Raw genomic sequence first — 18350 nt, forward strand, 5'->3', positions numbered from 1 at the left:
CATTTGAGTTTAAGGTTTTTATGTCCTGATATATGATAATTTTTGTATAGGTTCCATGAAGTGCTGAGAAGAAAGTGCACTCCTTTCTGTCTCCATTCAATTTTCCCCAAAGATCTGTCATATCTAGTTTTTGTAGTATTCTGTTTGCCTCTTTAACTTCTTTCTTATTTATTTTGTGGTTTTGATTTATCTAGTTCTGAGAGAGCAAGATTGAGATCCCCCACTGTTATAGTTTTGTGTTCTCTTTCTTCTTGCAGCTCTCTTAACTTCTCTTTTAGGAATTTAGATGCTGCACCACTTGGTGCATATATGTTTTTTTAATATAGCTTTTTATTGGCAGAACATATGCTTGGGTAATTTTTACAACATTGTCCCATGCACTCACTTCTGTTCCAACCTTTCCCTTCCCTCCCTCCACCCCCTCCCCTAGATGGCAGGCTGTCTCATACATGTTAAACATGTTAAAGTATATCTTAGATACAATATATGTGTGCAGATCCTTACAGTTCTCTTGTGGTGCAGATATATTTAATATTAATATTGCTTCATTATCTATGCTATCCTTTAGCAAGATATAGTTTTCTTTTTTGTCTCTTTTAATTAGATCAATTTTTGCTTTTGCTTGATCTAAGATCAGGATGGCTACCCCTGCTTTTTTTTTTTTCTTTGCCTGAAACATTATACATTATGCTTCAGCCTTTTACCTTTATTCTGTATGTATTGCTCTGCTTTAAATGTGTTTCTTGTAAACAACATATTGTAGGATTCTGGCTTTTAATCCAGTCTGCTATCTGCTTATCCTTCATGGGAGAGTTCACCCCATTCACATTTACGGTTAAAAATTACTAACTCTGTATTTCCTGCCACCTTATTGACCCCAAATTGTACTTGTCTCTTTCCTTTTTCCCTTTCCCTCCTTCCTAGTATTTTACTTATAGCACTACTTTCCTCAAGTATTCTTCCCCCTTTAGAGATGCTTCCCCTTTCTTATACCTTTTTCCTACTTTTTCTATTTTTCCTTCCATTTAGACTATCCCTTCCCTTTTCCCCTTTCCCCTCCCACTTTTCTATTAGGTGAGAGAAGTTTCTCGGTGAAACCAAATAGGTGTAATATTCTTTCTTTGAGCCAAATCTGATGAGATGAAGATTCACACAATATTCGTCACCCATCCTTCTTTTCCTCAATTATAATAGGTTTTCTTTGCTTCTTCCTGAGATGTAATTTCCTTCATTTTACTCCTACTTTTCCCTTTTTTCTTGGACAATCCCCTTTCAACCTCTAGTTTCTTTTTTTAATATTATAACAGTAAAGTCAGATTATACATGTACTCTCTATGTATATCCATGACAGAAATACAGTTCTCAAGATTTCTTTTCTTTTCATCTTTTTTACCTTTTTATGCTTTTCTTGAGTTCTGTATTTGGAGGTCAAATTTGTTGTTTTGGCTCTGATCTTTTTATCAGAAATAAATGGAATTTGCCTGTTTCACTAAATGTCCATCTTCTTCCCTAAAAGAAAATTCTCAGCTTAGTGGGGTAGTTAGTTCTTGGCTGCATTCCAAGTTCCTTTTCCTTTCGGGAATATCAGATCCTATGTCCTTCGATCCTTTAAGATGGAAGCTGCTAGGTCCTGGGTAATCCTTATTATGGATCCTCGGTATTGAATTGTTTCTTTCTGTCTGCTTGTAATAAATTTTCCTTGGTCTCCCAGTTCTGAAATTTAGCTGATATTCCTTGGAGTTTTAATTTTGGGGTCCCTTTCAGGAGGTGTTTGGCGAATTATTTCAGTGGCTAGTTTACCTTCTGATTCTATCACACCCAGGCAGTTCTCTTTGATGATTTCTTGAAAAATAGTGTCTAGGCTCTTTTTTCATCATGGTTTTCAGGGAGTCTAATAATACTTGGACTGTGTCTTCTAGATCTGTTTGCTGGGTTGGTTGTTTTTCCATTTTGGTAGTTTACATTTTTTTCTATTTTTTTTTCATTTTTTTTTGGATTTGCTTGACTGATTCTTGTTGTTTCATTGAGTCAGTCATTTGTATTTGTTCAGTTCTGAATTTTAGTGAATTATTTTCTTCATTTATTTTTTATATTTGTTGTATTTGTCCAATTGATTTTTTAAATGAGTTGTTTTGTTCTATGGAATTTTTTTCCCATTTCACAAATTCTGTTTTTAAGGAGTTATTTTATTTTTCTGTTTCAGAAATTCCGTTTTTTGGGGAGTTGTTTTCTTTTTCCTTTTTTATCAAATCTATCTTTTAATGAGCAATATGCCTTTTCCAGATCCTCTTGCAAAGTTTTCATTTTCTTTCCCCATTTTTCTTCTAGCTTTCTTTTAAGATCCTTTTAAATTTCTTCTGTGAGAGCCTTGTGTGATGGGGACCAGGTTATATTACCTTTGGGGCCTTAATCTAGAGATGATCTGCTTTTAGTCTCCTCAAGGTTTGAAATGTATTCTTCTCTTTCACCATAAAAACTGTCTATGGTCAGAGTTCTTTTTGCCTTTTTACTCATTTTTTTAAGTTAAAGGTTTGCTTTTAGGGAAGGGGAGGTTTTCCAAGCTTCCTTGACAAGCTGTGTTGAGCATATGCTGACTCACTCCCAATGCTGAGTGGGCTTGGCCAGGTCCTGTGAGAACATTTTTGGTGTTCACTATTTACTTTTTGTGTTTGTTTTGGATATTTTATAACTTCTCTACCAATCTACTGACTTGCAGCCAGGGCAGAGTAGCCAACAATGATGTGGATTCCTTCCCATAGAGTCTCAGCCATGAAGAACTTCTGCCTTGGGACTCTGGGCTGTGCTCGGAGTCTGTGCTCATCCTACTTGCACTTGGCCCACCTCCCTCTGTTTCTGATTGAAACAGACCTTTTCTGGTGATCTTCAAAATTATCTTCTGCTGGTAATTTGTTGCACTCCCAATATTTGTGGATTCTGCCAGTCCAGAACTAATTCAGAGGCTGGATTTGCTAATTAGTCTGAGGGTTATAAGAGAAGGTCCGAAAGAAACATGTGTCCTCTCTGCCATCTTGGCTCTGTCCTCTCTTTATGTTCTTTGTACCTGTTGATCTTAATTGCAAATTAGTACTCTATTGTATTATTAGTTTATTTAGTCATTCTCCTATCATTGGACTTTGAGGTTATTTATATTTTACTGCAATTACATATCATGCTACAGTGAAAGTCTTTGTAACAACTGGCTCTTTTTTTCCTTCTTGTTAATGAGACTTTCAGGGTTAAATCCTAGAAATGGAATCATTGGTTTCAAAAGAAAGGACTGTTTTTAATAATTTACTCTATACTGATAAATTGCTTTTCAAAAAGATTCTAAAGATTTGAAATTCCCCCAGCAATGAGAGCGTTTGTTTCTCTATAATTCTGTCATTATGGTGTTTCATTTTGTTTAATTATTTTCTCAATTTGACGGGCATAATATTTGTTTTCTGTTTAGAATATTGTTTGTTCATATCATTTGAAATAATGTCTCTTTCCCCTGCTTTTCTTCTTCTGTCCCTCCTGTACATATTTACCAAGTTACCTTTCCTGAACCACTGCTTCATTTGGATAATTCTCTTGCCTAAGTCTTGGAAATGGCTTTATGTTGTCTGCCAAGTAAAGTCCTATACTCTTGAGCTTGCCATTCAAGTCCTTGTACATCTGGCCCCTTCATATACTCCAAGCAAATTGAGTTTATTCCCTGCCTCAACATATTTTCTTTCTGCCCTCTGTCCCTTCCTCCTTTATTCCCTCCCTTCCTTCCTTCCTTCTTTTCTATCTTCCTATCTTCCTTCCTTCCTTTTTTCATCATATCTTGACATCTGATTAGACTATTTCTTCCTGTCTTCTTTACAGATCAAAATCTCTCCTGTCCTTCAGGGCATATCATACATACTTACATTCATAAATATATGTGTGTATGTATACACACACACACACATATATATAAAATATTTTTGTTTCTAATAAAGCTTGGTCTGACTACTCTAAACTTAAAATTAAAAAATATTTATATTTTGTATAATTTCTTTTTGCAACTAAAAATATCTTTTAAAAATCATTTTATTGAATTGTTATTTAACTTGTCTTCCCACTTTGATTTCAAATCCTTGAAGATAGGAATAGAGAGAGTGAACTTAGAGTCAGAGGACCTAGGTTTGCATCCTATTGCTATTACTTCTCTCTTGAGCAAATCTTTTTTTTTTTTATTTTGGGGGCTTTGGTTTTCTAAATCCATTTTCCACTCTAGCTCTATATTCTTTTTCTTTTCTCCATCCTTAATTCCACTAATAATAATTTAAATTATATTTTTATTACTAATGCTATTCTTAACAGTCATCAAACATTATACATATGTTAAGTGATAACAGATTGGGCTTCTCAGAGAGTATGGGCATGTGATTGAATTAAATTCCTTATTTGGTTGTGACATGCCATCCATCTCTGTGGCAGGAATCCCAGCCTTCCTATGATACTGAAGCAATAGATGACCCATTGATTTGTTTTGTTAATAATCAGAAGCCTTCTTGTCCCCACACTTTGTATGTTTTGCTATCTTTTCTTGCCATACTGTATAGCCTCTCCTTGTGCTGAAGTGTTCTTTGTGGAGTGCTTTTTGCCAGACCCCTTCTCCAGTGCCCTTAGTCTTCCTTTCTATCTCCTTGGGCTGCCCTCAAATGGAAAAGGGACTTATTGTAACTTTTTTTCATAGATTTTCCATTCACAGCTTGGTCTGGTGCATTTTCTATATCTGTTTGGAGGGAAGTTCCCTGCTACTTGGCTACGTTGAATCTGCCCGCTATCTCTTCTTCATACTTTTGTATATCTTGTGGCAAAACTAGTCTGTTTTTTCTCTGAGTTCCTATGTGAAAGTTATTAAAGAGGTAAACACTGAAGAAAAAAGTAACTTAATAACAAGTTTAAATATAGTCTCAAGGGAAAGAATAACTTTATGTGAGTAATAATAATTCTTTACTATTTGGAGGGTTTTCTTCTGTTTGCTCATTTCTATATCCTTACTTCCCCAATTGTCACATTATTTCAGGATGAGGCTCTATCCTTTCCCACAATTTTGAATACTATGAAGCTGTCTTTTGTTTTGTCCATTCAGTAATTTGAATATCTATGTAATTCCAAATGGAATGTTTATCACTAGCCTTGGTTCCCTTTCATATTCTCTGGCTTCTACTTCCTCCTCTTAGTAGCCCGTTGTAGATATTGTCCTTGGCCCCTTCTTGGATAAAACAGCCAGAATGAAGTGTCCCAGGCACTGTTTTGACTCATCAGAACACAATGACCTCGTGGTAATTTTTCATACAGTGCATATCTGGGTGAAGGTGAAACGCTTATTCAGTCATTCTACAAAATGCTTCATGTTTAATTTGTTTATATGGCTCATTCTCCTTGCATAATGCACAACTAGGAGTATGCTTCATTCCCTGGTGTGGAACAGATAGGCCCCAGTTCAATGTCAGCATTTGAGTTGGTCTCATTATTCTTTCAAGGACCTCAGCCCATATCCTTCTGTTATTGAACTGACACTATTTCAGGCTTTGGAAGCTTTGTGACCTGTACTAACCAGTACTGTCTTGCTGAGCAATAACCTCTCGTTGGAGTTTCTCTGTGTCAGAACTGAAATTCTGCAGGTTTCAGCATCATTTAGGAAAATTCAGGTTTGTTTCCTTCCTCCTTGATATATCTCTGCAAATTAAGCATGAAACATTTTTCGCCATTGTTGAATATATATTTAATAATTATAATAGTTAACAGTTACAAAGAACTTTAAGGTTTACAAAGTGCTTTACAAATGTTTACACATTTTATTCTCACAGTTGTTTTGTTGTTGTCTGTCCTTCATTCTTGAAGATAGTCATGACATTAGAGAGTTGTTGTCATGACATGCAAGTGAATTGGATTTGAGTGAGGGAGGGCTGTGGAAGGTCACTAGCCACACTTGCTCCTTTGGAACAATCTGGGTATGAACCAGAATGACTGGAAATTGCTCTGGATGCAGTCGTAGACCTCAGTCTTTTTAAACTAAGGTCTATAAGATTGACTGAGGCAACCCCCATTCAGTGATTAAAACTAGATGAGAAAGAAATGAGGCAGACAATGACCTTTTTACCTAGTTAAAAAAGGGGTCACTATGGGAGGGGAAGACCCTCAGGTTTTCTGGCCAAAGCAACCACTCCTACTATTTACTTTTACTTTGATGTAATCTGGGCCAAAACCAAGATCAAGTGGGATTGGCATAAGACTATTTGTTGCCCAATTAATGACAGCAAGGGTGATTTGGGTTTAAGGCATGATCCTTGAGAAAGAAATCTAGCCCAAGATACAGAAGAAGGAAGGAAAAGAGGAACGGAGGAAGAGAAGGGAAAAGAAAGTAAGGGAAGGAGGGGATAAGGAAGGAAGAAAGGAAATAATTTCTGTTGCCTAGTCCTCTATGGGATAGCTCCTATGCACAAAGGTGGTTATTTGTTGTTTAAAGCACAAAAGAGAAAGAAATCCAAGATGACTCCTAAGTTATGAGCCTGAGGGACCGGGTAGATAGCACAGATCTCTGCAGTAATAGAGAAAGGGGAAAGTTTAAAGGGAAAGACAATTGATTCCATTTTGATTGTTTTGAATTGAAGTTGTCTAACATACATACAGTTTGTGACATCTGAAAGATAGGTGCAGATGTGATATTGGAGGTCAATAGAAAGTTTGGGGCAGGCTGAGTAGATCTGAGAATCATCTGCATCGCTATGATCATTAAATCCATGGGATCACCAAATGAAGAAACATAAGGGAGAAGAAAAGAGGGCCCAGGACAACACCCTGAGGGACACCTACAATTCGAGGATGTGATCTGGAAGAGAATCTGGAAAAGGACACAGAGATTAAGCAGAATTGATCAATGAGATAGAAAAAGAATCAGAAGAAAATGTTATCCCAAAAAACTTGAGAGAAGAGAATATGGAGAAGGCAGCGGGGATCAACTTTGTCATAGGCTGCAGAGAGATCCAGTAGCATGAGGAGCGAGAAAAGAGCAGTATCAAGTAACTTTGGAGAGAGCAATTTTGGTGGAATGATTAGGTTAGAAGTCAGATTAAGAATAGAGTTTGAGTGAAAAAAATGAAGTATCCTACTATAAATGGCCTTTTCAAAAAATTTAACTACAAGGGGCAGAAGAAATATAGAACAGTAGTTAAGAGGGATGAAAGGATCAAATTTGTTTCTTTTTCCACTGTGGGGGAGACATGGAAATGTTTGTAGGTAGTAGGGAATGAGCCAGTAGACAGAGAGAGACTGAAAATAAGTGAAAGAATGGAGAAGACAGAGGAGGCAATCTATTGGAAGAGACAGGATGAAATGAGATTTCTTGAAGAAGTAGAGGAGTTTGCCTTGTTAAAGAGTAAGGTCACTTCTTCATGTAAGAACAAGGTGCAAAAGGAAATAGTGGCAAAAAACATCTTAGTGATAAGAAACAAGGAAAGACAAAGAGAGATCATGGAGAATGGGATAATTTTTTTTGCTGTGAAATATGAGGCAAAGTTCTTACCTGAAAGGGGGGGAGAAGCCATGACAGATTTGAGAAATTACAAAAAAGATTTGACGGAGTTGCTATGGAGAGTGAGATAGCAAATCAATAAGGGAGATATAGTAGGATTTCCTACCAGGAGTGAGCACCCAGTTGAGGTTGTGTAACAAAAATTTGTATTATAAATTATGCACACATTGACTACATCAAGATGTGTGTGGTTGGCCAACTGATAGGGAAAAGGAAGAAAGATTTAAAAGGGCAGGTTTAGGACTGCATAACGATAAAATGAAAAGTCATGAAGTTATTTGAATATGCTTTTAAAACTTTGTTGTAAATTATACTGTAGAAAGTAGAAAAATCAGATCAGAATCATCACATAGTGTTTCTCTTCACTGACCCAAAGAATGTTAAAGTGAGAAGTGACCTTAGTAAGAATGTTGTCAAGCCCTCTTATTTTGCAGAGTAAAATTCAGATCCAGAAAGGGAGTCATCAAGTTACCAGATCACATAATTAGAAAATGACCAAAGTGAGATTCAAACCAAATTTCTTTGACTCTAAATGTGTTATTGCTACTATACCATGTTGACTTTGTTAGCCAAAAGTTCAAAAATCTGAATTTTTTTGGTATTATTTTGATCTGAAATTGTTTTTTTCCCCTTTGAATATTTTTAGTCAGCTACCCTGGAGAATGCAATAGATTCCCAAGTTTTATATTCCTTGGCACAAATAGTTTTTCTATAATTTAAATTGTAATTTTTGTAATGAGTGCGTAGGTGTTAAAATTGATGATGAATAAATAATATAATGATGTGACTTGTTAGGTAGAATTATTCACCAAGGGTCGGATTGCAGGCATTCTTGCTAAATGTTGTGATTAGAGCAACTGTTTTCAATATTTTTGCCTTGCCATCTGTTTTTCAGTATATGTGTAAGCTGAAGCAAGAGGATTTCATGTTGTTAAAAGCATTGAGATCATGTATCCTTTCATTTGGCTTTATACTATTACAATATTTCATCCAAATAGCATTTATCAGAAGCCTACTAAGTGTTAGGTACTGGGATAAGGATTAGAGATAATAAAAATAAATCCCTTGCCTCAAGGATCTTACATTCTATTGGGCAAAAATTACTTGTCTCCAAATAAGTAAATAGTAAAACATACATAGTAATTGGGGAAGACTTTGAAATTTACAGACATCAGGAAAGCACTAATTTAGGAAATAGAACTTTAAATGAACCTTAAAGGCATTTAGGGATTTGTATTTTGTCCTGCAGGCAATAGGGAGCTACTATAGCTTCTCTGATCAGGGAAGGGAATTTAATGGTGTAAGATCTGTGCTTTTGGAATATCACTTTGACAGCTTTATCAAATAGCTGTTTCAATCAAAAGTTATCATAGAGTGTTGAAGTTGTAAGGATTATAGAATCAGAGTCAATGCTGGAAGGCACTATCCAGGCTCATTGACTCATTTTATAGGTGAGGAAAATGAGGCTGGAGAGTTTGTGACGTGCCAAGACCATACAGGGAGATTGGGTGGGTGGGATTCAAATCCTGTGGTGTTCTTTTTCTTTTGTATAATATTATTGTTTTCTGGGGGAGCAGGTTTCTTGGAGAGGTTTTCTGGAGACAGCCTTAGTTTCATTTCCAATCAATAATCACTTCAAATGCAGCCAGGGATTAAAGTACAGTTTTTTATTGTCTCTTCCAAAATAGCCTGGTTAATTTTCTTAGAGACCTATCTCCTTCCTTGGTTCCAAGAGCTCTTGCAGCTTGTCTGCCAGCTTCAGCCTCCAGCTCGACTCCGACTCCTGACAATCTTCCAGACTGACTGACTGACTGATGCTCTTTTTATGCTTTTTTAAGAGGTGTAAACTCAAAGATTGACTATGAATTTGGATATCTCATACTGAACTCTGAAATCTCCCAGATGTGTGAACTAATGTGTGAACTCTCAAAGGTGTTAACTTAAGCATTGTTTCTATCAATACTAGTGACTTAACACCTTGTAAGGATTTGCTCTAACGTGTGAACCAATAAGCATTCTATCAATTCCATTGAGTTAACACTAGGATTCTAACAAAATCCCATCCTTTGATTCCAAACCATGTCTCCATAAGGCAGCACACAATCACACTCGGGTCTCAGGACCTCAAAACGCTTTTGAAATAGTGAGATTGTATTCTTTGTACAGAGAAGCCAGAAGTCTTATTGCGCTTAAAAGTTATTTACACTATTAAAGCTTAACAAGTCACTAAGGTTTCTATAAGTCCCCCATCTGCATTTGACATCTAGATCATTTTAATATAGCTATTTTGGGTGGATATTATGTTGTTGAGGAGGGGGTGGGGATGAAGGCCAGAACAGAGAGAGCATGAGCTAGGAGTAGCTGGGAAAATCAGATGGATAATAACTGGCAGAGATAAAATCCAAATCCAGTGCCCTTTGTATCATGGTGCCTTTTGAGGTCTGCATTTGGATGTGAGATTATGAATTGCTTCAAGAAGTCAAAACATCTCCGGAGATTGTACTTTGAGCAGAACATTGCTCCTAGTATTCAAATTGAATATAACTGAGGCTGGTATGGTGAACACTAATTATTTTTGAAAGCCCCCTGTTGGTGATTCATGGATATTCCAAGTGGTCTGATAGGACAAAACTTTAGGTAAATATCTTGGTCTTACTTGAGTTTAGAGTTCATTTCAGTACAACTAAGAAATTTTAATTTCCACACTGATGGGCATAAATATGATCAACATAGTCAGTGAGATAGATTATTATATTGATCATAAATTTCTGGAGTTTGGTCAATTAGAATTAAGGCCATGCTTGCTGAATTTGATTTTAGAGTATATAAGGTACACAACTTTAATTGGAGTTTTTGAACGTAGTTAAGCAAATGTTCTCTGTATAGGTCCAAATATGAAGTAATGCACTTAAATTCCAAACAAGTGATTAAAGTTAGACAGATGCAAAAACATATTGAGCCTCCTGTGGCTAGAAGGATGATGAAGTAATGTTTTTATATAAACAACTAATTCCACAACCCCAAAAGAAAGGAATTATGTAAAAAATATAGAATAATTAAAGCTGATTTCTCGTGTTTCTTTTGAAAAATTCTCTTTTTTCTTTTGAGAAAGCCTCATGAGTTATCACTGGAGGACTCTACTACTTCTGAACTTCCATTTAGCATCTCTCCCACAAATTACACCTTTCTTGTGCAGTGAGTACATATAATCCCAGCATTCGTGATTATGGGTCCAACTGCTAGGATTATCCATGGCAGTGACTTTTCTTGATCTTCACCTGACCTTGGAAAAGTTGGCAGATGTTGACCGTATTGATTTGTTTTTGAAGCAAGAGAAGAGTAACTGTGGAAGAGAGGGGAAAAGGTGGTAGGGTAAAATAAAAGTATGATGATTATAGCACCGACTTAGAGGGAGACTAGCATCAGTCCTGACAAAAAGGAATGAAAATTTCCTTGGCAATTGTACTTTCTTCCCAGAGTTTGCTTCGGTCAGGGATGTAGGCCTGAGCAACCCACGTATCCCCAAACGTGTCAAGGCTGCGGCTGCCCAGAAATCCAGCTGTGAAAAGTAGTGGGAAAGGGGACAGAGTGAGGCAGAATCCAAGACATAAAAAAGCTAAAAGACTAAAAGATGATGAGGAAAAATTTAAATAAAATCATAAATTACAACAGGGAGAATCTTAAAAACAAAAAAAGGAGAAAAATTACAACATCAAGTAGAGCCAAATCACTTAGAACAAGCATTCTAATATGGGAGACAGAATCTTGTATACTAACCAAGTGTTGTGGAACAGTGGCAGGAAACTCTAGAAATATTCAAATGAGAAACAAAATTATTAAGAGAAGAGATTGGGAATGAATTTAATTATTTAAAGTATATACCTATTTCTCAGTCTCATATAGTACCTGTACAAAAGCATGTCACATACAAGGGTGATGAAAAATAAATGTAAAACATACATATAAATTTGTTTTTGCAAATGAAAAAGCAATAAAAAATCAATACAGGGAACATAAGCAAAAGATAAAGACCTAAATGGAAACTGACTATATCCTAAATCATAAGTGGGTCAAACTGCAAATCATACAAGCAATAAATAATGACAGTGATAATGAGGTGGCATAGAAGAATTTCTTGGGTCGAAGAAAAGCTGTTCTCAACATACACATTATGAAATGGGAAAATAAGAGAGTTAAATAATTAATATGCTTGGAAATCAACCAAGAATAAGTATAAAAAGAAGATATTGAATATTAAAAAAGAAATAGATAAATTGGAAAAGAAAAACACCATAGATTTTATGAACAGAGTTGATTTTTATTATACCTAGTAGAAAATAAGCAGTAGTATTATCAGAGTAATGAAATGAAAAAGATCAAAGCTAAATCACAATAAATAGAAGAAATACAAAGAATTATCAGAAACTCCTATGTAATGACATGCCAGTAAATTCTGAAATTAAGAACTAAAATAACATTTAAAGCCCAAGTTAACAATTCTTGAAATAGAAATAATAATGCAATATCAGGAAATGAAATTCAAATGGTTTTACCTGACTAGGGGAAATGGGAACTCTGGTCCATATGGTTTTTACAGGTGAATTCTATCAAATACTTAAAAAACCACTGATACTGAAGGTATACAAATATATAAACATAAATCAGAAATATACTACGATTCTTTGATGAGATAAATTTGCAATGTCCCAAAAGTCTTAGTGCCATTGTAAGCAATTTATAGTTTAAAACTGCAATGTACTCTGACTTTTGGAATATTTTATATAGTCTTTATTCCTAAACTAGAGAAGGATAAGTCAGTGAAAGAAGAATTGTAAACCAATATTCTTTCAAAAAAAATAAATAAAATGTTAGTAAAATGGTTCTCTTTATGTGTGTGTATATATATAAATTTATATATATACACACATATATAGTAATATTCACTGTGATTAAGGCGATTTATACCAGATGCAAGGATGGTTCAGTATTAGAAATACAATTAACAAAATTACTTATTTTAAAAATGGAACACCTCTAATCACATTATTTTATCATAAGATGGAGAACAAAAAGCCTTTGATGAAGCAGCATTTATTTATACCCAAAACCTACAAAGGAGTACATCATATTAGATGAGGAAGGATCAGACAGATGAACTAGGTAACCAAGCATTTGATAAATATGAGAATATAAATTTCTTGGGGGAGAACTCCCTTTGTGACAACATTTTCTGGAAATCTTTATTTTATCTGAAAATTAATTGTAGACCAGTATACCACAACAATTTCTAAGTTGATACATGGTCTGAATACTAAAGGCTACGGTATGAAATTTAACAGAGAATCAGAGAAGTAATTTTCACAGCTATGGATAAAGTCAGATTTTTTAGCCAAATAAGTGATAAAGGTGATCACAAGAGATAAAATAAAAGGCGATAAGAACAGATAGCCATTTTACAAATTCATTGTTAAACTTGGCAAACACCGAAGAAATTTAAGAATGAAAGAGATAATGGGTTGGTCTCAAGGTAACATCAAAGGATAATTATGGTGTCCTTGCAATGTCAAAAGGAAGCACCTACCAGTATGAGTAGACCTTTTATGACGGGCTTGTTGGAGAAAAAGGACCAAAGTCATAGAACAATAGCAGGAATGGTTGTTTTACTACATAGTTGAAGAAAACCACCGAAATCAATGAGATTGTATACCCATTGGAATATTGAAATGTTTATTCAAAGCAATCTTAAAAGACAGTTTTTGCATATTTGCTGGTTTTAGATTTGGTTGTAATTAATGTTTCTAAATTATTCCTTATCTAAGATGAACATTATTGGAGAGTTTGACATTTTGCATTATTGTACCGACTCTGACATATAGACAAAACACTGATCTTTAAACTCATCCATTGTTCCATCTGGTATTTACAGTACAGTTGCAGTGTTTGCTGCTGCACTGAACTAAGATTTTATACATCTTCCAGATCATTAGTGTGTACACTAAGGAAATTTTCCTGGGATTTATTTTCTCATGACCTTTCTATTAATATAGAGGTATGTATATATGGGTCATGATTCAGGTGGGGGAAAGGATACACTCATAGATGTGAAGGGCACGCATTTTTCACACTTCTTTTCCCAGCTGGTCAAGTCTTTCTTCATTATTTTCATGAAGTAATAAGATGACCAATAAATGAAAGTTAAATACCTTCCACTTCCTAAACTTGAAATAAAATTAGTCACATGACCTTTATACAGCAATATTAAGTCAGGCTATTTTGATCTGCATTATAAAAGTAGACCATGGAAAAGAAAGTAGTTTATTTAACAAGATGTTGAATCAATCCCCAGGTGTATGTTTTTAGAACCTTTTGTCATTTCTCATTGATATAGTTGCAGGGGAAGCTTTGCTGCATTGTTGATCTGTAAGATGTGTTTGTCAAGAAGGGGGAAGCCAAAAGATCCTTCTATTTGGACCCTGGGTCATACTGTCTGAAGCATTTCCTGATAAAAATATGTCTATGAGATAGCAAGTTGAGTGCTAATTTCTTCACAAAATATGTAAATTTGAAAATTTCCAAGCACGTAGCAATATCTGTACTCTGTCTTTTGAGAGGGGCTAAATGGGAAGGTAATGCTTCTTGTATAAAAAAGTCTGTGAGTATGTTATCAGAAGTAGATTAGTTAGAATATCTAACCATAAGGTCACCTGCTTTAAAAAGTGGGGAGTGTCGTTTCATGGAAGGTGATTAAGCTAAGGCTAGGTATGAACCTATTGGGAATATCAGTGAAAATTTTCTTTTGTGAGGTGGTTATCTGGACTTGTTAACTTAGAGGCCAGTTATATTTATGATAGTCTGTGATTTTCATTTTCACAGTAATTTGGGTGAAATTGAAATTATAATTAGCTGAAAAAAGATTTTTTAAAATCTAATTTTAATCATAAAAGCAAAATTTTAGGACCCCATCTTTGATGGAGAAGGGATAAAAGAGGGTGTCGGGTTTCAGGAGAATTACCTATAAAATAAACCAATTTTAATATCATATAGCATGATTTATAGTTTCAAAGCTTTGTGTGTGTGTTTTTTTTAATGTTTTCAGTCATTTGTAGTAGATGTATTTATTAGATTCCTTTTCAAAGTGGCCAAAAATCTTTACCACTTGGCCACTGACAGGAAGCTGAGAGCATGAAGAGGACAACATAAAATATTCTGTCCACTGGCTTTATTTGTACTGACCTCTGGTTTCATATAATTCAACTGATAAACAAAACTTTTATCATAATTCAGAAGTTTTTTTTTTGAGTGCCTAGTATGTTGACGACACCGTGTAAACAGTGTAGGATATCTGAAGTAGTATAAATAAGAAGCGTGCCTCTTGATAGACTTCAGAAAGGTAACAGTGTGCAGCAAAACATAGGGCTCACATAGTGTTAACTTTAGTTATGGATTAGGCCCGTCAACTTGAGGAAAGTGTCACAATATCACCCTAATACCAATATTTTCCTAATACCAGAAACCAGTGGAGTAGCTTTGCTAGAAATCTGTTTGTTATGTATTTCTGGTGAATGCACCTTGAATATGTATAAGAATGAGTTAGTGGTATATTTGAGTGACTTTGTGAAAACATTGATAATGATTAATAACAGAGTTAATAAGAGTGTTAGTTTTGGATTGAGAGATTAATGGCATGTTAGTGATTGAGGAAATAAGTGTTCATGTATGGATCTCTAGACAATTTGTAAGTCAGGCAATAAATATTAAGGGCTTAATATATGTCAGGTGCTCTCCTAAGTGTTGGGAATACAAAGAAAGCCAAAAACCATCTGAATTCTGAAGGATCTCATATTCTAATGGAGTAAGCAACATGTAATTAATCATGTGTTGTATGTATTGTGTGCGTATATGTATATTCACACATACAAAACACACACGTGTATAGGTTATATGTATGGAGAGAGAGAAAGAGAATATGGAAAGCAATCTGTGAGTGGAAGGTATCACTGTAGATTCAGGAATGGCCACTTCAAGAAGATGAGATTTGGTCTGAGTCTTAACTAAAGCAAAAGAAATTTGGCCAGAGCTACAAGGGCAGGATATCCCTGGCATGGAAGACAACCAAAACAAATACACAGAGATGAGAGGTGGAGGAAGGTATTGTAGGAACCGTAAGTAAGTTTGTGTAATTGAATCAAAGAATGTGTTAGAGGAGTAAGGTGTAAGAAGGCAGATAGTGTGAGTAATTGAGATTTGGCAAAGTGTGATCGCTGACAGAACTTGGGGACAATTTATTTAATGAGGCATCAAGATAGAGAAGGAAGAAGAGCGTGGCCTTATGTGGGGAGAATGACAGTCATAATGAGAATAAAGAGGAGCAGGAATCCTAAGGCATAGGAAAAGTCATAATAATAAAGCAATGGTAGAATTCATACAACATTGAATTAAAATACGTTGGGATAATAGAGAGGTAAATATTGTGACCATTTCTGTGTAAGTTTGAATCAAGGACAGATCATTAGAAATGGGAGTAGAATAAGGAACTGGAATGTTAAGGTATTTAGAAGATTCTCTCCCTTCCGCCCTTCTTTCTTTCCTTCCTCCCTTCCCTTCCTGCTTTCCTTCCTCCCTTCTTTTGTCCCTTCCTTCCTTTCTTCCTTCCTTCCTTTCCTTCCCTTCCTTCCCTTCCCTTCCTTCCTTTCTTTCCCTTCCTTCCCTTCTTTCCCTTCCTTCCTTCCTTCCTTCCTTATTTCCTCTCCCTTCTCTCTTTTTCCCTGTGTGTCTCTCTTTCTCTCTCCTTTCCTCCTTCCCTCCCTCCCTACACACACACACACACACACACACACACACACACACACGTTATTTTGTATGGGGTGTGTTCTGGCAATTCAGTCTGGTATGGATATAATAAATTAGAGACAAATAATGCTTGTTAATAGAGCTGAGGTTTTTTTCCCTGCAAGAATCCTGCATGAATGTGAATTCTATATGTCCTATTACTGGGAATAAATGCAAAATTACAATAGTAAATCATAGTGTTTCTGAGCATAGAAAAAAATCTTCAAAATATGTTTGATGATGAACCATCATTCTGATTCATATTGTTATGAAGATATATGTTCATTGGATGACTTGTCCCTTAGAGACCTAAGGGATTGTAAACTTTAAATCTTTCAAATTAAAAAAAAAAACACTGCTAGATTCCCAGATACTGAAAAACTCCATGTAATCTTTCTTCACTTGTAAAATCACTCTGCTCAGGACCCATACATATTCCCAATCTGGTTTAGACTATGGGCGTTGGCTCTGTAATGAAAGGAGTGTGAGTTTTGTTTCCTTACTTTCATCACTCATTAAACTCTCAAACTGGCAAGCTGGGGTCAAATTGTTTAAAGCTTACTTAGATTGTGATGCATGTCTGGAGTTCTCCCAAAAAAGAAGAAGATAGCAAGGTACTCAGTGTATATTATAAATTAGATATGGGATTGATATTTATTTCTTCTACTGCTCACAAAAGAAATAACTGAAAGACAAAAGGCCCATGACCTTTCAGTGACATACAGACTTCAAACAGAATTCTCAAACTTAGAGTTGATGCTACAATCCTTTAAGAGCTTGATATTTAAACATGATTAGAACAAAATATAATTTGTGGGATTGTTGATAGATATTTTATTTTTCACTATGTCTCAACATCATGCTGGTCAGCTTCCTGCCAGTAATCATCTTCTCTGATAAAAAACATTTTCTCTGTTGCCGTCATCTGCACTTGTTGGGTATGGAGCTTTCAATGTTGAATTGAAAAGGTTACCATGAATTCTGGATACATCATCTCTGAGAAAAATGTTAGGTTACTTAAAAAACAAAATACCTAGTGAAGAAGGCTACCAGGGACAAAGGTGAGATAAAGACGGGATTAAAAAGAAAGAACATTGTTGCTGCCAAACTTTGGTGACACAAGCTTTATTCTGAACTGAATAGAAATATAGGAACACAATCAAATAAAATTAAGTGGAATTCCAAAAATCTTGAAAAAGTTAACACTTTTATTCAAGAGTTGCTTCAGTAACACTGTATCCTCAGGATTTGCTTGTTATTAAGGAGCCACATATTCTTTTTTCTTCACATTACTGATGAGTCAACAGATTTACAGAAGAAAAGTGACATGGCCAAGTCAGAGATGAACCTAAGCCAAGCCAGAGCAAGTGGTATCTCTCTAGTATCACTGAGTTATTTGCAGCCTCTACTTTCTTTGCGCAGTGGTGAACAGTTCTCCATAAAGAGTGAGCAATAAATTTAAAAAAGAGTGCTAGGAGGATTCACGATAATTTTATTAATTCCAAAAAAAAGCAATAATGGATGATTTTTATCTAATACAAATTGAATGTGCCTGTCCTGCATTAAAATATTAATATACTTTCAATTAAACTTTGCCTCGATGCTCCTCTTGTCATTATTGCTAACGTGCACCCATTTTCAAATAAAGCTGTGCACTGCACAATCTAATTTTGAATTATGCAGTGATTAAATGCGATATATATGTCACCCAAAATATTTAGTTATGTATCTGCATGAACACTTGTTAATGATTATATAAGAACTATTTAAAATTAATAAGTTAATAATATGCCACTTAAATATTCCTTTTTATTTTTAAGGATTCACTTGCTTAGGGACTGCCAAGTATACGTGTAGTAGATAGGAAGAAAGATTTGAGTTCAAAGATAGCCTCAGACACTTATTAACTGGGTGACTGTGGGCTAGTCACTTCACCCTGTTTGCTTCAGTCTCCCCATCTGTAAATGGA

The sequence above is a fragment of the Sarcophilus harrisii genome, chromosome X (assembly GCF_902635505.1).
Source record: "Sarcophilus harrisii chromosome X, mSarHar1.11, whole genome shotgun sequence".
In the NCBI taxonomy this organism is placed as follows: domain Eukaryota; kingdom Metazoa; phylum Chordata; class Mammalia; order Dasyuromorphia; family Dasyuridae; genus Sarcophilus; species Sarcophilus harrisii.